We start from the raw sequence: 19,950 nt of genomic DNA, 5'->3' as shown, positions 1-19,950 counted from the left end.
CTGTGTTTAAAACTGAAATTGGAAAGAAATAATCGAAGGTTCCCAACTGCACGAACTCGGGGAAAACAGCAAAAATACATGAGCTCTACAGTCTAAAGAAAGAAAAAAATCATTTTGGCACATCAAGCAGAGCCAGAAACCACCTTGGAAAGGGGCAGAGGATGGTGTGTCCCACCAAACCCCAAGAGACACACTGAGAAAGCACATAAAGCCTCCCTGCCCTCAGCAGAAGAGATCCTGACATAAAACCCAGCGAGCCACAGCCTGAGGTTGGAGAGCAGGATACACTTTCCAGGAGATACTGCCAAGAGCTTTTACAAGACAGAACGAGCTCAAAACCTAAAAAAAATGCCCTGAAGAAGTTCATGTCCCGTTGCCCCCTCCCCTCCCTTCTCCCAGCACGAGGTCCTTGATTCTGTACAATGTGCCACAAAAGCCCAGCGAACTGTTCCCGGTGTCAAGTGACGGAGCTGCTGGAAAAGGACCAGCCTGGCATCAGCCCCGGGGAGCAGAGAGGCTGCAGGAACATCTGCTGGGCTCAGGAATGGTTTGTTGGCCAGGCTGGCTGTACCCCACTCTCCTGGCTCTGCCCTGCTCCGGCCAGGTGCCAGTCCAGGCAGTCAATGGGAATCACCAGGCAGGGCTTCGGAGGACCTGGACACACATTCCCCAGGCAAAAAAAGGAAGAATGGCTTAAATCTGGAATTCCAGGATCGCTGGGACATTGCAATCCCGAACAGGGGAGCATGGGGATGGATCACAGGCTTGGATATCTCCATTGCTGCAGGACCACCAGGGAAAACACTAATACTCGCCCCCTTTGCTGGATGCTGATGGATCCTGGAAACTCTTTAAATTCCCACCTGTCCCACAGGAGCAGTGCTTTCTTGTTTTTAATTCTCTCTGATAAGTGGGATGCATCCTGCCAGGAGCACAGCTGCCAAGGGCAGGCAGCTTGGATGCTTTAACTCCCAAACCCTGGTGCACAGAGGGCATAAAATCCCGCCCTGGGTCACAGCCAGCAGCATCCAGGACAGATCCAATCATTCCTGATGCACTGATGAGGTGATTTAACATCAGATATCTGAGGGAGGGGGGGAAAAATAGCTGAGCTGGGATTTTTAGGAGAACAAAGATGGGCAGGGAGATGTTCTCCTTCAGTTACCTTCAAAAGTATTAAGAGCTCCAGAAAAAACCTGCAGTGATAAAAATTCATTGGGAACATGGAAAACTGGAGCAATCCAGGGTAAATTTGCCAAAAAAAAAAATTTTTCCCCCAAATTTGAGAAAAAACAATCTAAAAGACCAAACAGGAAGCTCCACTTGAGGCACAAATGTTAACCCCTTCATTTTTGGTCTGTCTCAACTGGGACAGAGTGGGGACTTGGTCTCATCTGCTCTCCAAGGAGAGGGGACATCACCCAGCCCTGGTGCTTCGTTAGCAGGAACTCCCAGAAGGTTCATTTATGAGAAAAGTACCTTAGTCTGAGCTTCAGGAATCTCCAGGACATTCATTCCTGGCCTTCATGATACTCTGAAGGTTCAGTCCTGTGAGCTTTCATGGTTGGCACAAGAGACCCCTCGGCTGGCAAAGGAGAGAGAGGGAGGCAAAGCATTTTTGACAGCTCCCCCTCCCTATTTTACCTTTCCATCTGAGCAGGTGCTGTTCAGCTAAATGGCCTGGAAAGCACGTGCTCTAAGTATCATGGCTATTGGAGCAAGGAGGGACACAGGAATTGATCCCACAGCCATGATTTCTGCGGAGCAACTGGTGGTTTTCAACTCCCTCCCCACCTTCCCCCTGAGACGCTTGGCTTCGGGATGCTTCAAATTATAGTTTCCAACAGATCAGCCCCCCAAAACTTGGTGATAGCACAGCCCAGTCACAGGGATCTCCAGTAAAAGTCACCTAAATATTATCAAAATAAAGATCCAGGGACAGGGAGAAGGTAGGAAATGGGATTTATGGTGCTGCACAGTGGCACAACACTTAAGGAGCAAGTGGAAGAACAAGCCATGCAACGTATGGAATGAGCCTGGATTAGTGCTCAAGAGCACCCCTAGAACAAGACAAGGAGTAAATTCAGGAGGAAAAAAGGGCTTTTCCCAGTCAACGAGCAATGAAACTCTTCCAAGTGAAGAATTACCCTGAGTAGAAGCCACACACATGGACCCACACACGTTTTCCCTCCCCAGCACTGGATGGGTGCCCGGGGAGCGATGCGGCGGCCTCGGCTCTCTGCACACACATTCCAGAAGCCCGGGAAAAGGGGTGAGGTGGCACTTCCCCGAGCATGGCATCAATAACAGAGCGCAGGCAGAGCCAGGGAGCTCCACCTGACACGCTGCACAAGAACCTCCATAATCCCATAAAGCCCTTTTATGCAACCCCGGGCTGAGCGAGGTCCTGTGAGGCAACCGTGTCAGTCGGACGCTTTCTCAGCTCCTCACAAAGGCCAAGCTGTTCTTTCCAAGGAAATATCTCAGGGGAGGGTGTGCTTTTTGTTTTTTACAACCCCAGTCCACAACTGTTACGATTAAACTGCCAGCCAGGGCTCTGGGACTGAGTGACTTTGCATCGAGAGGGGGCTGAGTGTGAGGTGAAGTGGACACACCTTCTAGAGCCCGTGGCAGGGGGGTTGGAACTGGGTGATCTTTAAGGCCCCTTCCACCCAAATCATTCTAAACTGGATTTTAACGTTCTACAACACGGTGTGTTTGACCACTGGGAACCTGGAGAGAGACCAAACAGCTCGCTGCACACAGCCCAGGAAGCTTTGACTCCCTGCAAGTTAACCCCGGCCCCTCTGAGAGCAACATGAACCCACAAAGCCAGGACACTCAGCATAATTCAAGCTTTGGCCTAATCTTTCCTGGCTTTTTCCTCACACTTGCACCATCCAGACCTCAGGAAGGACCTGCCTGACCTGTGCCATCCCCACCACGCTGAAAGGAACCTTTGTGACATCATTTGCACCAATCCCCTTCCAGTCCCACCTATCCCTACTCTTAAGCCAGGCAGCCAGAAGGTTCCTTATCACCTGCTGGAATTACCAGACTCGTCCAGTTTGCACACACGCTGCTTGGTGGCATTTGGCTCCTTCAGTTGGGAACTTCCATCCCAAATTGCTTTGTTCGCCCGGAGTTCGGTCTCCAGGACTTAGGAGAGATCCCAAACACAGCCCAGCTCACCCTGAGAGCTGTGCAGCCAAGTTTTTATCTGTGGCACCCTGGAATTATTCCTCCCAGACACGCAATCCAAGGCCAGGCCCTGCTTTCAGCTCATCTCAAAAGCCAAGGGTTTTTATTGCCCCGTCAGCTCACACCTCCAGCGGCCTCCCTGGATTTTCCCTTGTTTAAGTGGGGACTTTCCTGCTGGGAATTTAAAGGGGGGGGTGAGGACACACAGAATTAAGACACCCACACAGACCTGGGGGTGGGTGCTCTCTCATTTTTGGGGAGTTTCCTTTCCAAGGGCCACTGGGGGCACAGGCCAAGGTGAGCTGCTTTCCTGCAAGGAAAAGCCTCTGCTATTCCCACCTGGAATGCCAGGCCTGCTGAAATATCACATTCCTGTCCCAGCGCTTCCTCCTGCTGGGAGATTTATCTCTGGCACATCTGCACAGTGACTCAATTGCTTCTGTTTTCACTTCCTATGTGACTGCTTTTCCTGCAGTGTTGCTGCTCTTCCAGCCCTTTTTCCTCTCTTCCCAACACTCTTTCTTCTTTTTAATAATTAAAAAAAAGCTCCTGGAGAATTGACAACTTCCAGCCCTTTTTCTTCTCTTTCCACCACTGTTTCTTCCCTTTAATAACTAAAAGAAACTCCTGGAAAATTGACAACTTTCAGCCCTTTTTCTTCTATTCCCACCACTGTTTCTTCCTTTTAATAATTAAAAGAAACTCCTGGAAAATTGACAACTTCCAGCCCTTTCTCTTCTCTTTCCACCACTATTTCTTCCTTTTAATAATTAAAAGAAACTCCTGGAAAATTGACAACTTTCAGCCCTTTTTCCTCTCTTCCCACCACTATTTCTTCCTTTTAATAATTAAAAATAAAAAAGCTTATTGGAAAATCAACAGCTATTTCTTCCTTATAATAATTTTAAAAAATTCCTAGAAAATGGACAACTTCCAGCCCTTTTTCTTCTCTTCCCACCACTATTTCTTCCTTTTAATGATTAAAAAAAACGCTTCTGGAAAATTGACAACTTCCAGCCCTTTTTCTTCTCTTCCCACCACTATTTCTTCCTTTTAATGATTAAAAAAAACGCTTCTGGAAAATTGACAACTTCCAGCCCTTTTTCATCTTCCCACCACTATTTCTTCCTTTTAATAATTAAAAAAAAAAAGCTTCTGGAAAATGGACAACTTTCAGCCCTTTTTCTTCTCTTCCCACCACTGTTTCTTCCTTTTAATGATTAAAAAAAGCGCCTGGAAAATGGACAACTTGAACATTAACCTTCACTACAACATCTAAATTAATGATTCCACAACTCAAGCAGTCAGATTGACCCAAGCTGGACACCAGGACTAGATTATTATTATTATTATTATTTTTCACATCCAATAGCCTTCAGCTGCCTCCTCTCTCTCCCACCACCAAACTCCCACGCTGTGAGGAAGCTTCTAAAAAATTATTTGCCAAAATTATTAAAGCCAACTGAATATCTGAAGCACAAAAAGCCCAAAATCCAAGAAAATAATCCGAATTTCACGGCGAGCGATGAAGATTTGATATTTGGAGCAAGAGTTGGCCAGTGAAGGATCAACCACACCATTCTGCACTGTGTTGTTTGGTTTTTGAAGTGTTTAGAGGTTCAAGTGTCACCGTTTTGCTCACACTCAACGTCCTCTGGAGGAAACCATCTCAAGAACATTCACCAGCCTCATTTCTGCTCTTCCCAGAGCCGTCAAAAGCACTGGTAGACCCCCAAAATCGTTTCATATCACAGAAAGTTTTCTCTTTTCTACTAAATAATTAATTCTCTATTTTCTTTCCACCCTTCAAAGTCAGAACTAATTTTTTTTGACGTGTCATTGACCTCAAAATTCAGGCATTTGTGTCTATTCCACAAAACCTGGAGCCACTCAGGCTGGCTTCAAAATTCTCTGCCATTCTCTGAGCTAAAAAGCCAAAGGTTTCCTACCCTGGCTGATATATACACGCTAAAAAAAAAAATCACACATTTCCTGAAATATTTACATAAAAATAAGGTTATGGGTTCTCCAAAGCTCAGCAGGGATTTCTTGGCTTCCACAATGACATCTCAGCCCCCTCACGAAGATGGTTCTGTTGGAGTTCTCCACTTCAAGCTCAACCTTTCCTTGTGTAATTTTCCCACCCATCTCCTCTGGCAGATGCTGGGACATTGTGGGGGTCAAAGGAAGTGGCAGGAGGAGAAGTCTGAGGAAATCCAGACCACCCAGGGCTTTACCAGGCAGAGGTGAACAGCCAACATTCCACCCAGAAATCAAACCCAGCTTGGCCAAAACTCATCTAATCCTGGCCCTTTCCAAGGCTTTGGATCATCCACAGATCCTCACACTCGTGTCAGTTCTCTTCCTTCAAGGTCATTCCCAACCAGCTCCACTCTGGGCTCCCCTCTCCTTCTGGATCTCCATGTCCTTCTCCATCAACAACAGAAAATTTTTGGAGATCCTTAAGCAAAGCAGCTGGAATCTCAAGCAGCACAGACAGCTTTTCCCATCATGGTTTTGTCCCAGCTGCTGTTTTGATCCTCACTCTCCTCTCAAGCATCAGGGCAAACACACTCAGAGCCTTGTTTTAGGTGGCAACCACTCAAACAGGGCTTTTCTCATGAGTCAAGTGTCCAAAGCTCAGGTGCAGCTTCTGCTTGCACAGAGGATTAACAGCCCCCACCACCAGAGACTACTACAACTTTACACACTTCTACCAACTCATAGTAGGGACAACAGGGCCTTACAACCTCACCACAGCCATTCCCTACTCATGTCCCAACAGAGCACGTATCTGATGTGTTTTTCCAGTGGAAGGTGTCCCTTCCCATGGCAGGGGGTTGGAATGAGATCATCTTTAAGGTCCTTTCCAACCCAAACCATTCCATGATAGAGGGAAACGCCTCTGAGTCCTTGGATCAGCCTCTGAGTGGTGGGAATTAGGAGGACAGAGAGGAGAAAAGCTACGGCATGAGGAACTTCCAACCCAACAGATCCCACTCACCAGGGAAGGACACACCAGTCTCCATCATATTCAAAGTGAAACATGCTCAAACAGATTTTTTGGGGGGGTTTTTTTGGGGTTTTTTTTAGGAGAAAAAGGTGCAGATTCTTGTAGGTGTCAGTCATTCCAGCTTGATTTCAACCATGCCTGGAGAGATCTATACAGAGGTTTCCTCTGAGCATCTTAGGATGGACAGGTGGACATGTAAGGACCCTGCTACCCACACCTTCCAGGCTCTCGGGTGCTGGCAAGAGTTATTTCCAGCATCCAAAAAAAAAAAAAAGGAGAAACAACAGCTGCTTCTGAACAAAGGAATTTGCTGGTGAAAAATCTTCCTTTCCAGCACAGCTTTCCTGAATGCTTCCAGCACTCATGGCAACCACTCTGATCTCAAAGCTCTCCTCAGGCCCAGGAGTTACCACAGAGATGCTGGAGTTTCCCATTTTAGCCTCCACACAGGAGCTGGGAGACTTCCAACTTCTCCCAGGCTGCTGAACAGAGAGGAATTTCCCCAGGCCACTTGTCCTGGATTGAGGACAAACACCATCCCCCCCAAAAAAGGGGTTGTCACATCGCTTCAGAAGGGATTTTTCTGTGCATGGAGCAAGACAAGGATGGTTTTCTCCCAGGTACAGGATGGTTGTTTTACATATAAATAAACCTCCAACAACTTCCTGCCCAAACTTGCCCTCAGCTCCTCCTGCCCGAATTACCAAAAAGTTTGGTACATAGTAGATGAGGGCAAATAAATTCCTTCAACTGCAGGAAAAATATCAGAGTGAATGAGCAAAGAGTTCCTACGTGGAAGGCTGGAGATGTTCCTGTGATGGTACCTTCCTGCAGAAGGTTTTTGGGATCCATGTGCCACGAGGGTTTGCACCACAAGAAAACACTTCAAGCTGCTGCAGCATTTCCCACTCACCCAAAGCAGGAGACCTGCACAGGTTATGAGTTACAGGTATCATAAATTGTTACATATTTATAAATGTATTATAAAGTTCCTTCACTGAAGGAAGGAATTGCCTTCCCTCTTGCCTGGCACAAACAGTCAGAAAAACCCCCCAATGGAGAAAGGAATCCAATTTGGGTCTTTCAGCCCTTGTTGGTGTATCTGAAGCAGAAGGCTGAACTACCCCTCCTTCTTTCCCTTCCTCTCCTCGCAACAAACCTTATTCAGGAAGTTTCTGGTCCATCAGAGCAAAAGACATTTTTTTATTTTAGATAAATAGTAGAAGAAGATCCACCAGATTGGAAGTGACACGAGGACAAACATCAGGAGCAGCTCTACAGGCATTTCCAATATTCCCTCACAATTCCTGCGTGCTGAGCAGTTCCCAGCATCAAACCACCCTCGGAAAACACCTCAGGGTTTTTGAGGAGGGGTTTTTTTACCCAGGGAGGCCGCAGGTAGCTTGGCCCCCAAGACCTAATTCCACTGGAACAATCCCACTGGAACGACCCATTCCGCCCGTGAGGGAGCAGAGGTGGAGGAAGGAGGCGTGGAGGGAAAGGCTGTTTCCTCTCCCCTTCATCCTCTCAAGAATGAAACAGCAATCAGGGAGCTTTAAGAAGGATTTTCAACCCAACTTAAAACCAGCCTGTGCCAGTGGAATGCACGGGCCAGGCGGCAACAGGGGCTTTCACTCCCGATTTAAGAGGGAATTAGCTCTGCCCTTGGCAGCCTGTGCCAGGAATTACCCCCCTGCCAGTGTCCCCCTGCCCAGCTGGACAGCTCCTAGACCCCCACCCCACCACCCACCCCTGCTCCTTATCCAGCCACTGCTTGTTTTTATTTAATTCATTTTTTTTTCCAGCCTGACATCATTTCTTTCGGCATGAAACCCAAGCCTGGGCAACCCAGAGCTGTGAGTTTTGGGGCAGGGAAGCAGCAGTTAAGTGGGAGAAATGTGATGGAAAAGGAAGACATAAACCCGGAGAAGAGAAAAGGAAAAGTTTGGTTTAACCTCTTTAGCTCCATATGGTCCAAGAGGGGGAAAAAAGGGAAAAAAAGGATGTTTTCAGAATATAGGTGGGGTTTTTTTGTTGTTTGGGTTTTGGTTTGGGTTTTTTTTAAGTTGCTGAAAATCCTGCCATCCTAGATCTCAGCTCCCTGCTCCAGCACAAAACAGCTCAGCTCCACTCCTGATGTGGGGTTAGAGTAGTTCCTGGTCTCATGCACATGATGTCATTCTCTGAGTTGTCCTGTGCAGGGTCAGGAGTTGGATTTGATCCTTGTGGGTCCATCCCAACTCAGGTTATTCTATGATTTTCACCCAGAATTGGGTTTAACAGCTTTCCATTACGCGACACGGGGAAAAAAAGGGACATTCCTACATCACACTTATAGAAAATATACATGAGCATCCTCCTCCTGCCTCCCTTTTGAATATTTTTTGGTGGGATTGAGGACCAGGAGAGGACCACAAATGTAATGGATCACAGGACAGATACAGCAAAAGAATTTATAGCAGATTTTCAAGACAGGAAACAGGCCACAATGTTCAATAGCCTGATTTTCTTGCAATGAAGTCGAGCCACATAAAAACTCTTACATCTACTCCTACCATGAAACCCAATTTCCTAAAAGCCAGAAAGTCATCTGTGCTATAAACCCGCAACAACAGCTTTGTTTTCCTGTTGCAAGCAAAGAAAACTCAAGTTCATGGTCTTATGAGCTTCCCTTGTCTAGGAAGAGTTGCACAGGGCAAAGGATATTTGGATGTGAAATCTAAAACAAAGCGGACCAGAAAATCTCCATAAATGTTTGTTCCCTGTGCCTTTTTGTTTTTTTTTTTTTTCACTGCTGCTGCTTTATATTTATTCCTTAATTTTTACATCACACACGGGGTTAATTTCCAGATCCCCAAAACACCTCCTGTCCATCCTTCTTGGCTCTCTGCAGATCAAGCCACTGCCATGAAGCCCAAGCAAGTCCTGCAGATCTGCTGGAAGCTCTGCAGGGCTCACTTTGCTCAGGGCAGTGCAGGGATCAGAACTTTTGATTCAGACCAGGCACGGCGTTAAAAAAATAATAATAATAACAAACGTTGGACGAACGGAGCCTTTTTTCCAACCAGCACCTCATTAAACTTCAAGGCTCATCGCCACCGGATGTTGTGAAGCCCGAAATGATGAACAGATTCCAGAAGGGATTAGACAAATTCAGGAAAAGGGAGGGTTCATCCAGATGGGTGATGGAACACGAGGGCTCAGGAAGCCTTTAAAGCCCTGCCTGCCAGGAGCGAGCGGGACACGTCAGGAGCCACATCACTTGTCCCACTTCTCCTTGGATTCCCCAGATGTCCACGTCTGGCTGGACAAACCATTGATTTCACCCCCTATGGGGAGTCCTGAAGGAAGGAATTACCTTCCTGTTGTGTCCTCAGCATCTAAAAAGGCACCTGGAAGATGCCCCTTGTTTTGGTTGCAGCATTGAACCCAAATGCTCTCTAAACAGCATTTAACCCAACCCAGAGGTGCCAACCACACACCACATGGATATTTCTGCAACTGTGGCCTTCCAGTACTTAGAGGGGGACTATAAAAGAGAGGGAGAGTGACTTTTTACGTGGAATACTGACAGGACGAGGGGGAACAGTTTTAAACTGAAAGAGAAATTTAGATTAGACGTTCCGGAAAATTCTTGGCTGTGAGGCACCGGCACAGGTTGCCCAGAGAAGTTGTGGATGCCCCATCCCTGGAGGTGTTCAAGGCCAGGTTGGATGGGGCTTGGAGCAACCTCCCAGCAATCCCTCCACGTCCCCAGTGAGCTTCCCACCCACGGCAGGACGTGGGAATGCCTGGCAGGGCCGGCCATGTGTCCGTGTCAGTCTCTCCCGCCGCCCCTGCCAGGGAATGATCCGACTCCATAATGAACTGCCCATTTGTCTCCCAAACACCTCAGCCAGCCCTTTTGTTCAGTTTGGGAGACAAAAGCCTCGGCAGCTCCACAGCAGGCACGATCCAGCAGGATTTGGGCTGCTCCTCTCTCCCTGCCTGTGGGATAAATCCTGTGGGATAAATCCTGCCGTCCCTCCCGAACACTGCCCGCTCTGTTCTCAGGAGCAGAGCTGCCCTTGCCCAGACCACAGCCACTGGCAGCCAGGGAAGAAACTCCTTGTAGCCAACACAGCAGCTTCCCAAGCTGCCTGGAGGTATCCCTGTGCGCACACACACACATACAGTGGAGCAGCAGAGCAGCTAAAGAGAAAATAAAAGTTTACTCTGCAACAACACAAACAAAACGAAACCTTTGAGGGAAACGCAGCGAGCGCAAAGAGCTCCTCGAGTTCACCAGGACAGAAAAAACAACTGGAGAATGAGCCTCTTCCTCCTTCCCCTAATTCTACACTCAGGACCTGGAGGTCCCAGCTGGAAGCAGAGGCTGGCTCCTAGTCAAACTTCTGGATAAATGACAAGCTCTAGAAACGAGCATGTGGATTCGGGGGGGGGGGGGATGTTCACCTCTCCCTCCCCTCAAAACACGCTCCCCAGCCCCTATTAGATATCGCAGGGAGGTCAGCTCGTGCAGTATTTAGATGGTTGGGCGGGTTGACACATCATCTGAGCTATTTTGGGAGCAGTTTACGGGTCTGCAATTCCTCCCCCGCACAGCAGCGATAGCTTTTCCACTCTAATGTCACATTATCCTCGTGGCAGGTTTCAAAACTAAACAGGTGAAAAAACAAACTTTTGGGGCTCTGGAGAGAGCAGGATGCACCAGAGACAGCGTGGGGATGGGATGGGAGAAGTTTGTCCTCCTTCTGAGGAAGGAGGTTGTGGGAATGAATTGTGAGCACGGAGGTTGGTTCCTCACAAAACTCAACAGGAAGATACTCAAAGGCTCTTGCCTGGAGGTTATCCCATGACTAAAGGGGTCTCTTGAATGTCTTTCTGAAGGAGCTCTGCAGTCCTGAGGTTCTACAAGCTTCAAATGAGACTTCAGTGGTCAGAGCTGCAGCGAAACAAAAAAGCCCCGGCCAAGGTTTCAAACTCTTCAGACAAGGACAAGCCACCAAGTGCAGGAGATTATGTTCTTGCTGAAGTCAACCAACACCACAAACTACTGTCTTCTGCTGCAGATGCAAGGGCACTGTGTGATCCTTCCCTCCCTGACATCCTTCGGGCATTGCTTTTCCCTGGATCTCCCCCAGCACCCCAAAACACTGCTCACCCACACCACAGTTTGTCCAGACAAGGGGAGGAGGGAAAGAGCCAACAAGGTGAACATCTGCCATGGATCCCCTGCTGGTCCTTCACCAAGACAGGCCTGGATCCCACAGCACTACAGGAATGCTGCCACCCTTCCTCAAAGGACTCAGGTTTTGTGGAAGGGGAGCAGATGCTGCCACAGTGGTTAAATCCCAGGTGATGAATGAACCAGGACTGAGAGCCAAGCTGCTGTTCACACACCTGTGCTGCTGGTAGGACCCTCACACCACCCTCAGCTACCTTCTGAAGGTGACCTGACTACAGCACCTCAGCCAGACCTGCCCCTGCCAACACTTCAGGTGAACACCCTCAGAGCACTTGCTGACTTCGGCACATGCATCATTTTTTATGCTGCTATATAAGGTCTGTACGAGCAAAAAGTCACATCAACCAAAATACTACAGGCCAGGAGAGCCAAGGTTTTATTCTGTGAGTGCTGCTGAGCAGATGGGACTGCATATCATCCACAAAAAAAATTTTAAAAAATCAGGGAGAGCAATTTTTTACACAGACAGATAGCGATGGGAGAAGGGGGAACAGTTTTAAACAAAAAGTGGAGAGATTTTGGTTAGATATGAGGAAGGAATTCTTCCCTGTGAGGGTGGGGAGGCCCTGGCACAGGTTGCCCAGAGAAGCTGTGGCTGCCCCTGGATCCCTGGAAGTGTCCAAGGTCAGGTTGGATGGGGCTTGGAGCAACCTGGGCTAGTGGAAAGTGTCCCTGCCCATGGCAGGGATTTGGAACAAGATGGCCTTTGAAGTCCCTTCCAACCCAAACCATTCTCTGATTCTATGATCCACCTTCAAATCAATGCATTTGCGCTCAGTAATTAGAAGGAAAAATCCTTTATTATTAAATAAATCCTTTATTATTAAAGCAGCACGTGGGGAACACTCAACCAACCAGTCTTAAGGCAAGCATTTCTTTCCTGTATTGATCATCCATTCACCAAAGTGGCATTAAAAAGGCAGGGGGGAGGACAACAAGCCAAATGTTATTCATAGCAAATTCTGATTAGATTATGAAACTTTAAGAAGATCTTAACAAGTGGACAGTGTGCATTTTACATAATTAGCTTGTTACTTATAAATGCCTCCCAGAGTGCCAATGGCAGATTTTCACCACCTAAAATAGCCTAAAGCTGCTGGATTCAGGAGCTCCTGCCATCCCAATTTAGATCAACTCCAACACAGAAAACCACGAGGTGGTTTCGTTACACCAAGATTAAGGATTGAATCGGCTCTTGTGTGCCTGGAGCTGGGAAGGGGTAAAAGATTAGAGGGCAAAGACATATTATGTCACTCTGTACCTCGCCAGCCCAATCCTCACTGAATGTGAAAGCTGTTCCTCACTGCAGTTTGAGAGATTTCGAGTTACTTTTTGGGGGGGGGGGACAGAGCCTTGCTTTAAGGCTGGCTGTAAAGGTGCACATTGTGGGATGCCACAGCTGCATCCATATTCATCCAGCAGAGATGATCCATTTGGCTGCTGCCCAGCTCCATGAGACACATCCTTCATCAAACTGGGACTGTTTCACCTCAGTTCCAAGAAGGAGCTTAGAGCAAGCCTTGAGTCACAACCACTGCATAAAAAAAGGTGACCTCAGAAGCAGCAAAACCAGGCAAAGAAACCATCTGAGCTGCAAGTTGTTCACGTCTGAGGAGGAAGCCCCAACAAAAGCAGAGCTACACTGTTATTCCTATCCCAATCCCTGCAACATTCCTTCCCAGTTCCTGCAGAGAGAGAAAGGGAGAAACATTTTCAATTCTAAGGTGAAGAAGTGCAAGAAAACTGGATGCTGGAAAGATCCTGAGGAGAAATTGTCTCGTGGGAAGGGGATCCAAAGGCTTGGAGTTATCCCAGCGTGCAAAGATCATCCAAGATGCCTTCAGCCAGTTTGTGCAAGTTCCCATTTTCTAAACCATCCACTGACAACAAGCAGAGCAGAAAGACAGTCCTTAAATCAGGGGTTACCCAAATAAAATGATGCCCCATCTTCCCATACTGAGAGAATATTGAGAGATCAATAAAGCTGCCACGGGTAATAAACACTGTGTCCTCTCAATATTCCATATAATGGCCAAGGACTGGAGGAGGAAATGGTGGCCACGTGCAGTGAACAGTCCCAAATAAATTGAGGGAACAGGAAAATATTTCTGGTACCTAATGGGATCCTACAAGAGCTGGAGAAGGACTTTTGACAAGGGCATGGAGTGACAGGACAAGAGGGAATGGCTTTAAACTGACAGAGAGCAGGGTTAGATAGGATATTGGGAAGGAATTCTTGGCCAGGAGGGTGTGGAGGCCCTGGCACAGGTTGCCCAGAGAAGCTGTGGCTTCCCCTGGATCCCTGGAAGTGTCCAAGGCCAGGTGGGAGCAACCTGGTCTAGTGGAAGGTGTCCCTGCCCATGGCAGGGGGTTGGAACTAGACAGCCTTTAAGGTCCCTTCCACCTCAAACCAATCTGGGATTCTGTGATTTCCCTTTGTCTGAACAGTTTTACTCCTCAGACCCCAGAAACGTCACTGGGTGCACCCTCTTCAACAAATCTCCAGCACAGGATAGGAATCTTTTCCTTTAAAAAGATTCCCAAATTACAGCTGAATGGAGGGCACAAGGTTCCAGCCGACTGTGAGGAACCACAGTGAGGCCAGAAACTCCAACTGAGAGACATCCCATTAAATCTACTCATCTGGGAGAAACCAAGTGGGAAGAATCAAAGCCAACTGCTGCACTTCCTGCACTCAACTGCAGAATGCTGACCCAGGAGGATATTCTGCCCTACAACAGAAATTGTTTGTGTGGTCTGAAAATACACTGGGAGATCCAGCTCCCAGTCCAGGGCTGGATGAGGAGTTCCTCCCAAATTTAAAAGACATTTAGCTGACATCTCCTTTGAAATAATTATCAATATCCCCAAACTCCTCTTGAATTCAAAATGATACAGAGTCCATCTGTGAAACAGATGAAGGGATACGGAAGTTTGGTCTCCTAAATTACTCCTTGGGAATTCCTTGGAGAACTGGAAGTGGAAGAAGCAAAAAAGAACTAAATTGTTCCATGCAAACTGCCCACATTTCAGCCCCTCAAGGGCTGGGAAACATCAGCATAATTATGTGGAAGCAGTAGGAAATCAATCCTATTTAAAAGGTTATTCTGCACGAGATATTCCTGTCCAGATTCCCATCTTGCCTTCATTCCCTCAGGACAACTAGAGGGAAAGGAGGCAGTGGACCACGGGAGGAGCAAACTGATCCTACGAGCACCATTTCTGAGAATTCAAATCCATTCCTGCAGGGCCACAACAGAGAGCAAATTCAGTGAGAGAAGCTCTTACACTTGTTCCCAAGCCATTTGCAAACCTCATTTTCCAGTCTTTAGGTTTCCCAACAAAACGTGGGATGACCTATAGTAATTCCAAGTGCTTCGAAGTAGTGAAAGGAAAGCTCCAGCATCAGAAGGGATGCTGGGGGTAAGTGGACTCTTGACAGGTTTCTCCGAGCTCTGTGTCTCAGACAGCATCCCAAAAACACTCAGGAGGAACCAAATGTGTTTTCCATGGAGTAGAGAACGTGGATAACGAGTTCTAAACCAGCCCTGGGGCCAGGCAGTTAATGAGAACGGGCAAGAAATATTCAGTAATTGCCCAGTCGCTGGGAGAGGGGAGGAACTCGCAGAACAAACCCCGCGTGGAATCACGAGCCAGAATTCCAGGGCAGTGCAGAGATGATTGAGGTCACTCCTCCAGTTCACCTCCGGAGTTTCCCAAATTAAACTGTGAACAGTAATTGTGTATTAAAAGGTATCTCCAGATACTTTGGGTTCTGGCACGTCTGGATTCACTTGCTGATGCACTTCAGTAATTATGGTCGATTTTTAAATATATTTGTCAGAAATTATGTTCTAAGGAGCAAGCAAATTCCAGGGACTCCAGCCTATATCTGGGATACCAGGGAAATCCTGGTATAAATAAAAAGGTAATATGTTTGACAGTCAGGGAGAGTTTGTCTGATATGGAAACGGTACAATATGAAAAATAAAAATTCAAACTTAAATTATAATTTTAAAAATAAAAAATAAAAAAAAAATTAAAAATAAAAATAAAAAATAAAAGTAAAAGTAAAAGTAAAAAATAAAAGTAAAAAGTAGAAGTAAAAAATAAAAATAAAAGTAAAAAATAAAAGTAAAAATAAAAGTAAAAAATAAAAGTAAAAAATAAAAGTAAAAAATAAAAGTAAAAAATAAAAGTAAAAAATAAAAGTAAAAAATAAAAGTAAAGTAAAAAATTAAAAAATAAAAATAAAAAAATAAAATAAAAATAAAAATTAAAATAAACCTCCCCACACTGGGCATATCCCACAAGCAAGAGAACTTTGCTGCAACTCTTCACAACCAACCTGAGTCTCCCTTTTCAGCTCAGCCCTTTATATCCAAACATGACCAGTAATAAAGAACACCCAGAACCCTTCTCAAACTACTCCATCAACAGATGCTCATTAGAGTTAATCACAACCAGAGCAGCTCCAGCCTGAAATGGAGTTTCCATCTGTCTTCAAAATGCACGTGGGCTTGCTGTGCAATTCCCACATCCCACCTACTTCAGTGGGTCTGGAGTCAATATTCCCAGGACGATACAGGGCACAACTACATGGAACTGATCAGAATTAGAACCAACAGGGTAAAAAAAAAAAAAAAAATTAAAAAATTAAAATCAGACGATTTAACTTCATTTCCAAGTGTCACAAAGGTGCTCAGGTATAGAATAAAATCTCAAAAACAAATATGAATAATGATAGTCGAGCAGAAGTAAATTGATATTGCCATTTAAAAAAAAAAAAAGGATATGTCCACGAATAAAATCTCCCCAGCAGGTTTCTTCACCCAGGGGATAAGCAGGACCAGAGCTGGCCATTCGATAAGATAACACAAAGATAATTCAGGGCAAAAGAAGTTAAAATCTGGCCAAATCACCATCTCTACCCTGCCTGCACTTAAATTTAGCAGGAATTATGTTTTCCCTTGAATCCTGGGGCAAAGCACGTTTGAAGGGAAGGGTATGAGCACGAGTTGAAGGGGCGTAATTAGGAAACTCAGGGAATTTTTGAGTTTTAACAGACACACCCCCCAAGATGGGCTCTCCCCTTGGTTTCTGGTACAAGCCGACCCAGAATTCCCAGAGCTTCCAGCAAATCCCTGCAGGGCCACGTTGCTGAGGCAGCAGCTGAAACCCAATAGCGTCGCCACGAAACTTGGCCACGTCCTTCTCCTCTGGTTTTACGTCCTGCCCTGGGAGAAGGGATCACATTCCCCAGCCCCTTTTTTCTCCCTTGGAGTTTGAGACTTCCCAGTTGGCCCCGTGTCAAGAGAACTGTCCCACCCACCCCCCCCCCCAGCCTTGGTGTCTCACCTTCTGCCAAGCCCTGCATTGGCCACCCCGGCTCCCTCCGGCCCTCCCGGAGGTTACGGAGGCATCCAGTATCCCCTGAGCTGCATTCCCGAGGGACACCACGCCACAAGTCTCACACCTCACTTCCCTGAAGGGCAGGTTACGGCTCTGGAGGCTGAACCACAGGAACAAGAGCGGCAGGAGATCACTCGCTCTGCCAGCTCTCGCTCCGCCACAGTCCCCAGAGTGACGTTTGTTTTCTCGGTGGTGGAGAAAGGAATCCCTCCAGTTTACCCCTCTCCAGCCCCAAAATAGCAGTGGTTTGAGAGTGCCCCAACAACATGCAGCTGGAGCAAGAAAAAATACTGAAACTAAAAATCAGGGAAAGGCATTTTACAGCAAGGGAGCAACTGGGAGACGTTCACTTTGTTGTTACAGGCCGACTAGCAGGTCTCAGCATGAAGGGAGCAAGAATAACCCATCCCAGCACACAATTATTGTCATTTGTCGTCAAAAATATTCATTTCTTTCACCCTGTGACAAAGAGTTTAAGCAAGTACTCAAGACTGGTCTCCTAAGGTCATGATTTCCCACCCAACTTCTTGCTGAAGGACGTCCACGTTGAGAGCCTTGACATTCCAGTGACAAACTGATCTACCCTGGAGCTGTCAAGGAGCAAAGGGAACTTCAGCAAAGCAAATGGCAGCTTCAAGGAGGAAAGTAAGGCCCAAAGAACACAAAGATAAGAGGAACCCTTTCTGCTGGGGCTCTGTAACATGATTTCTTCGTGAATCAAAAGCATTCTTCACATTGGAATTTTCCTCCGAGGTAAAGAGGGCTTGCAACTACTTAAAAAAAAAGCCCTCCAAGTTTCCAAAGTATTTCAAGCGATAAAACCAGAAGTTACAGCCTGAAAATAAATCATAACAGTATTATGCACACACTTGAGGGGAAAAAAAACAACAGATATAAACCTACACTGGAAAAATCTTACACTTAGCGCAGCCAAAATGCCAGTTGATACATGTCACATTTGGGCGCTCCAGGCAACGCTATCACAATGGCTAATGCAGGCAGGCAGGGCTCCAAGGCGAATGTCCAAAGCCCAAGAGGACACACAGATGCTCCCTGGAGCCTTAAGAGAACAGTGATGGCATCTCAGGCCTTTTGCTGAAGCTTTCACACACACGTCCAGCATCTCGAGCGGCGGCGCAAGTCAAAGCAAGGCTGCGACCTTTGGGACGCCGTTACCGGCTAATCCTTCCCGAAGGAGGGCCTCCCAAAACATTTAGATTGAAGTATCCATGAGATTAAGATGTTTATCCCTCCTGTGTCTCTGCACAGTTGTGACTTCAGTGTCTCCTGGCTGCGAGAGCTCGGGAGGACCAAGGGCCAAGAAGGGGAGAGCGTTGCTATCCCGTCCCTTCGCCCGGGTCGCCCTAACAAATGTCCCTGTGTTTGCTGGAAACCTGTCACCAGCCTCCAGAGAAAAGAGGGAAACAAAACTAGGGGAGGTTTTGCCCCAGACGGAAATACCTTGTGTGGCCAAGTTGACAAATCTATTGGGTGGCAAGAAGAACTAAGAGTAAAATGTGAGACCGCAGAAGGTGAAATGTTAAGACTCTCCAGGTGTTTGGATGTGGCTTCAGCCAGAAGAACACCTTTAGGTCACCCCAGCCCATCAACAGCCCAAAGCTGCCTCAGCACAAATGCTAAGAAGGAGGTCAATTAACTCCTGCTCTGACTGGAGAAACTGCTCCAGCAACCACGTGCAGAGATGAGTGTATTCCCATCTCCCACTCCAAACTGGAAGGGTGTTTGGCACCAGAGTCTCCACAGGGAAACCTCATGGAGACACTCAGAATATCCTGAGTTGGGACTCACAAGGATCATCCAGTCCCGCTCCTGGCCCTGCACAGACACCCCAACAATCACACCACACCCAAACCCTCCTGGAGTGCTGGCAGCCTTGGGGCTGTGCCCACTGCCCTGGGGAGCCTGGTCAGTGCCCACCCACCTTCTGGGGGAAGAACCTTTTCCTGAGATCCAACATAAACCCCCCCAACAGCTTCCTGCTGTTCCCTCAGATCCTGTCAGTGGTCACCAGAGAGCAGAGATCAGCCCCTGCCCCTCCATCTCCCCCTGGGGAGGAAGGTGTTGATGGCCATCCCTGGAGGAAAAGGCTGAGCTCTTCCCAACACGGTTTGCAGCGAGGGAATGAAGGTCTCCAAAGCGACTTTGGCCAAGTACCCCAGGAAAACATACTTAATGTGGAGAAGAAACACACTTTATACAAAGCAGAGAAGAATTCAGTTAACAGGAGGGAGGATGAACACAGAGCAGCCAAGACCATTCCTCAGTGCACATGGAAGGGGTTTATGACAAGGTGACCAGTCAAAGCCTAACTCTTCTGCATCCTAAAGCAAACAGGATTTGAAGAGTTCAGCAAGCACAGTTTGCAAACTCCGGAGTCAGGACACTCACACCAGACACATCACAGATGAGACACCAGAACTTTGTTCCAGCACAACAAATCCACGCTGAGTCACACTGCCCAGAGATGTTGTGGACTCACCATCCCTGGAAGTGTCCAAGGCCAGGATGGAAAGGGTTTGAAGCAACCTGGGCTAGTGGAAGGTGTCCCTGCCCACGGCAGGGGCTTGGAACGAGATGATCTTTAAGGTCCCTTCCAGCCCAAACCATTCTAGAATTCTACAGTCATGCCTTCGAGTTGGATGCTGCAGGAGAGCATGGGACAAGTTATCCAGTGCTTCCATGAGGTCTCTGTGCCAATACCTGTTGTGGCTTGTTTAGGATGGTGATTTGGTCTCCTGGACAAGGATGGTCCCTAATAATTTTACGTTCCTACACATCTGGTCATAATAAATGTGTGGGTGGATCAGAGGGAGAAAAGGTCAGGACACCACTGGCCATCCCCCAGACAAGGTTTTATAGCCTCCCCCCCAAAAAAAACCCCCATTGATTCCACACTGAAGGCCTCAGACCTTGCAAGGCAGGTTTAATTTTAGAGCACACTCACGGGATTTGCTTACATAATTTTCTTGATTTGGAAGGCTTTCTATTTTTCTTAGTGAGAAAAGCTGTCCAAATTTATCACGTTAAGCAGGGGGGGGGCCTGTAAGGATCTTAA

General features: G+C 47.1%; 1 protein-coding gene across 1 annotated transcript in view; it reads right to left on the bottom strand.

Moving 5' to 3' along the window:
• Nucleotides 1-19,950, bottom strand: part of WNT9A (Wnt family member 9A) — a 59,362-nt gene that overhangs the window by 21,570 nt on the left and 17,842 nt on the right. The window lies entirely within an intron of this gene.

This window comes from Chiroxiphia lanceolata, chromosome 1, assembly GCF_009829145.1.
Source record: "Chiroxiphia lanceolata isolate bChiLan1 chromosome 1, bChiLan1.pri, whole genome shotgun sequence".
In the NCBI taxonomy this organism is placed as follows: domain Eukaryota; kingdom Metazoa; phylum Chordata; class Aves; order Passeriformes; family Pipridae; genus Chiroxiphia; species Chiroxiphia lanceolata.
Note: the sequence above shows the minus strand (reverse complement) of the source record. Positions and strands in the feature narration are given on the sequence as shown.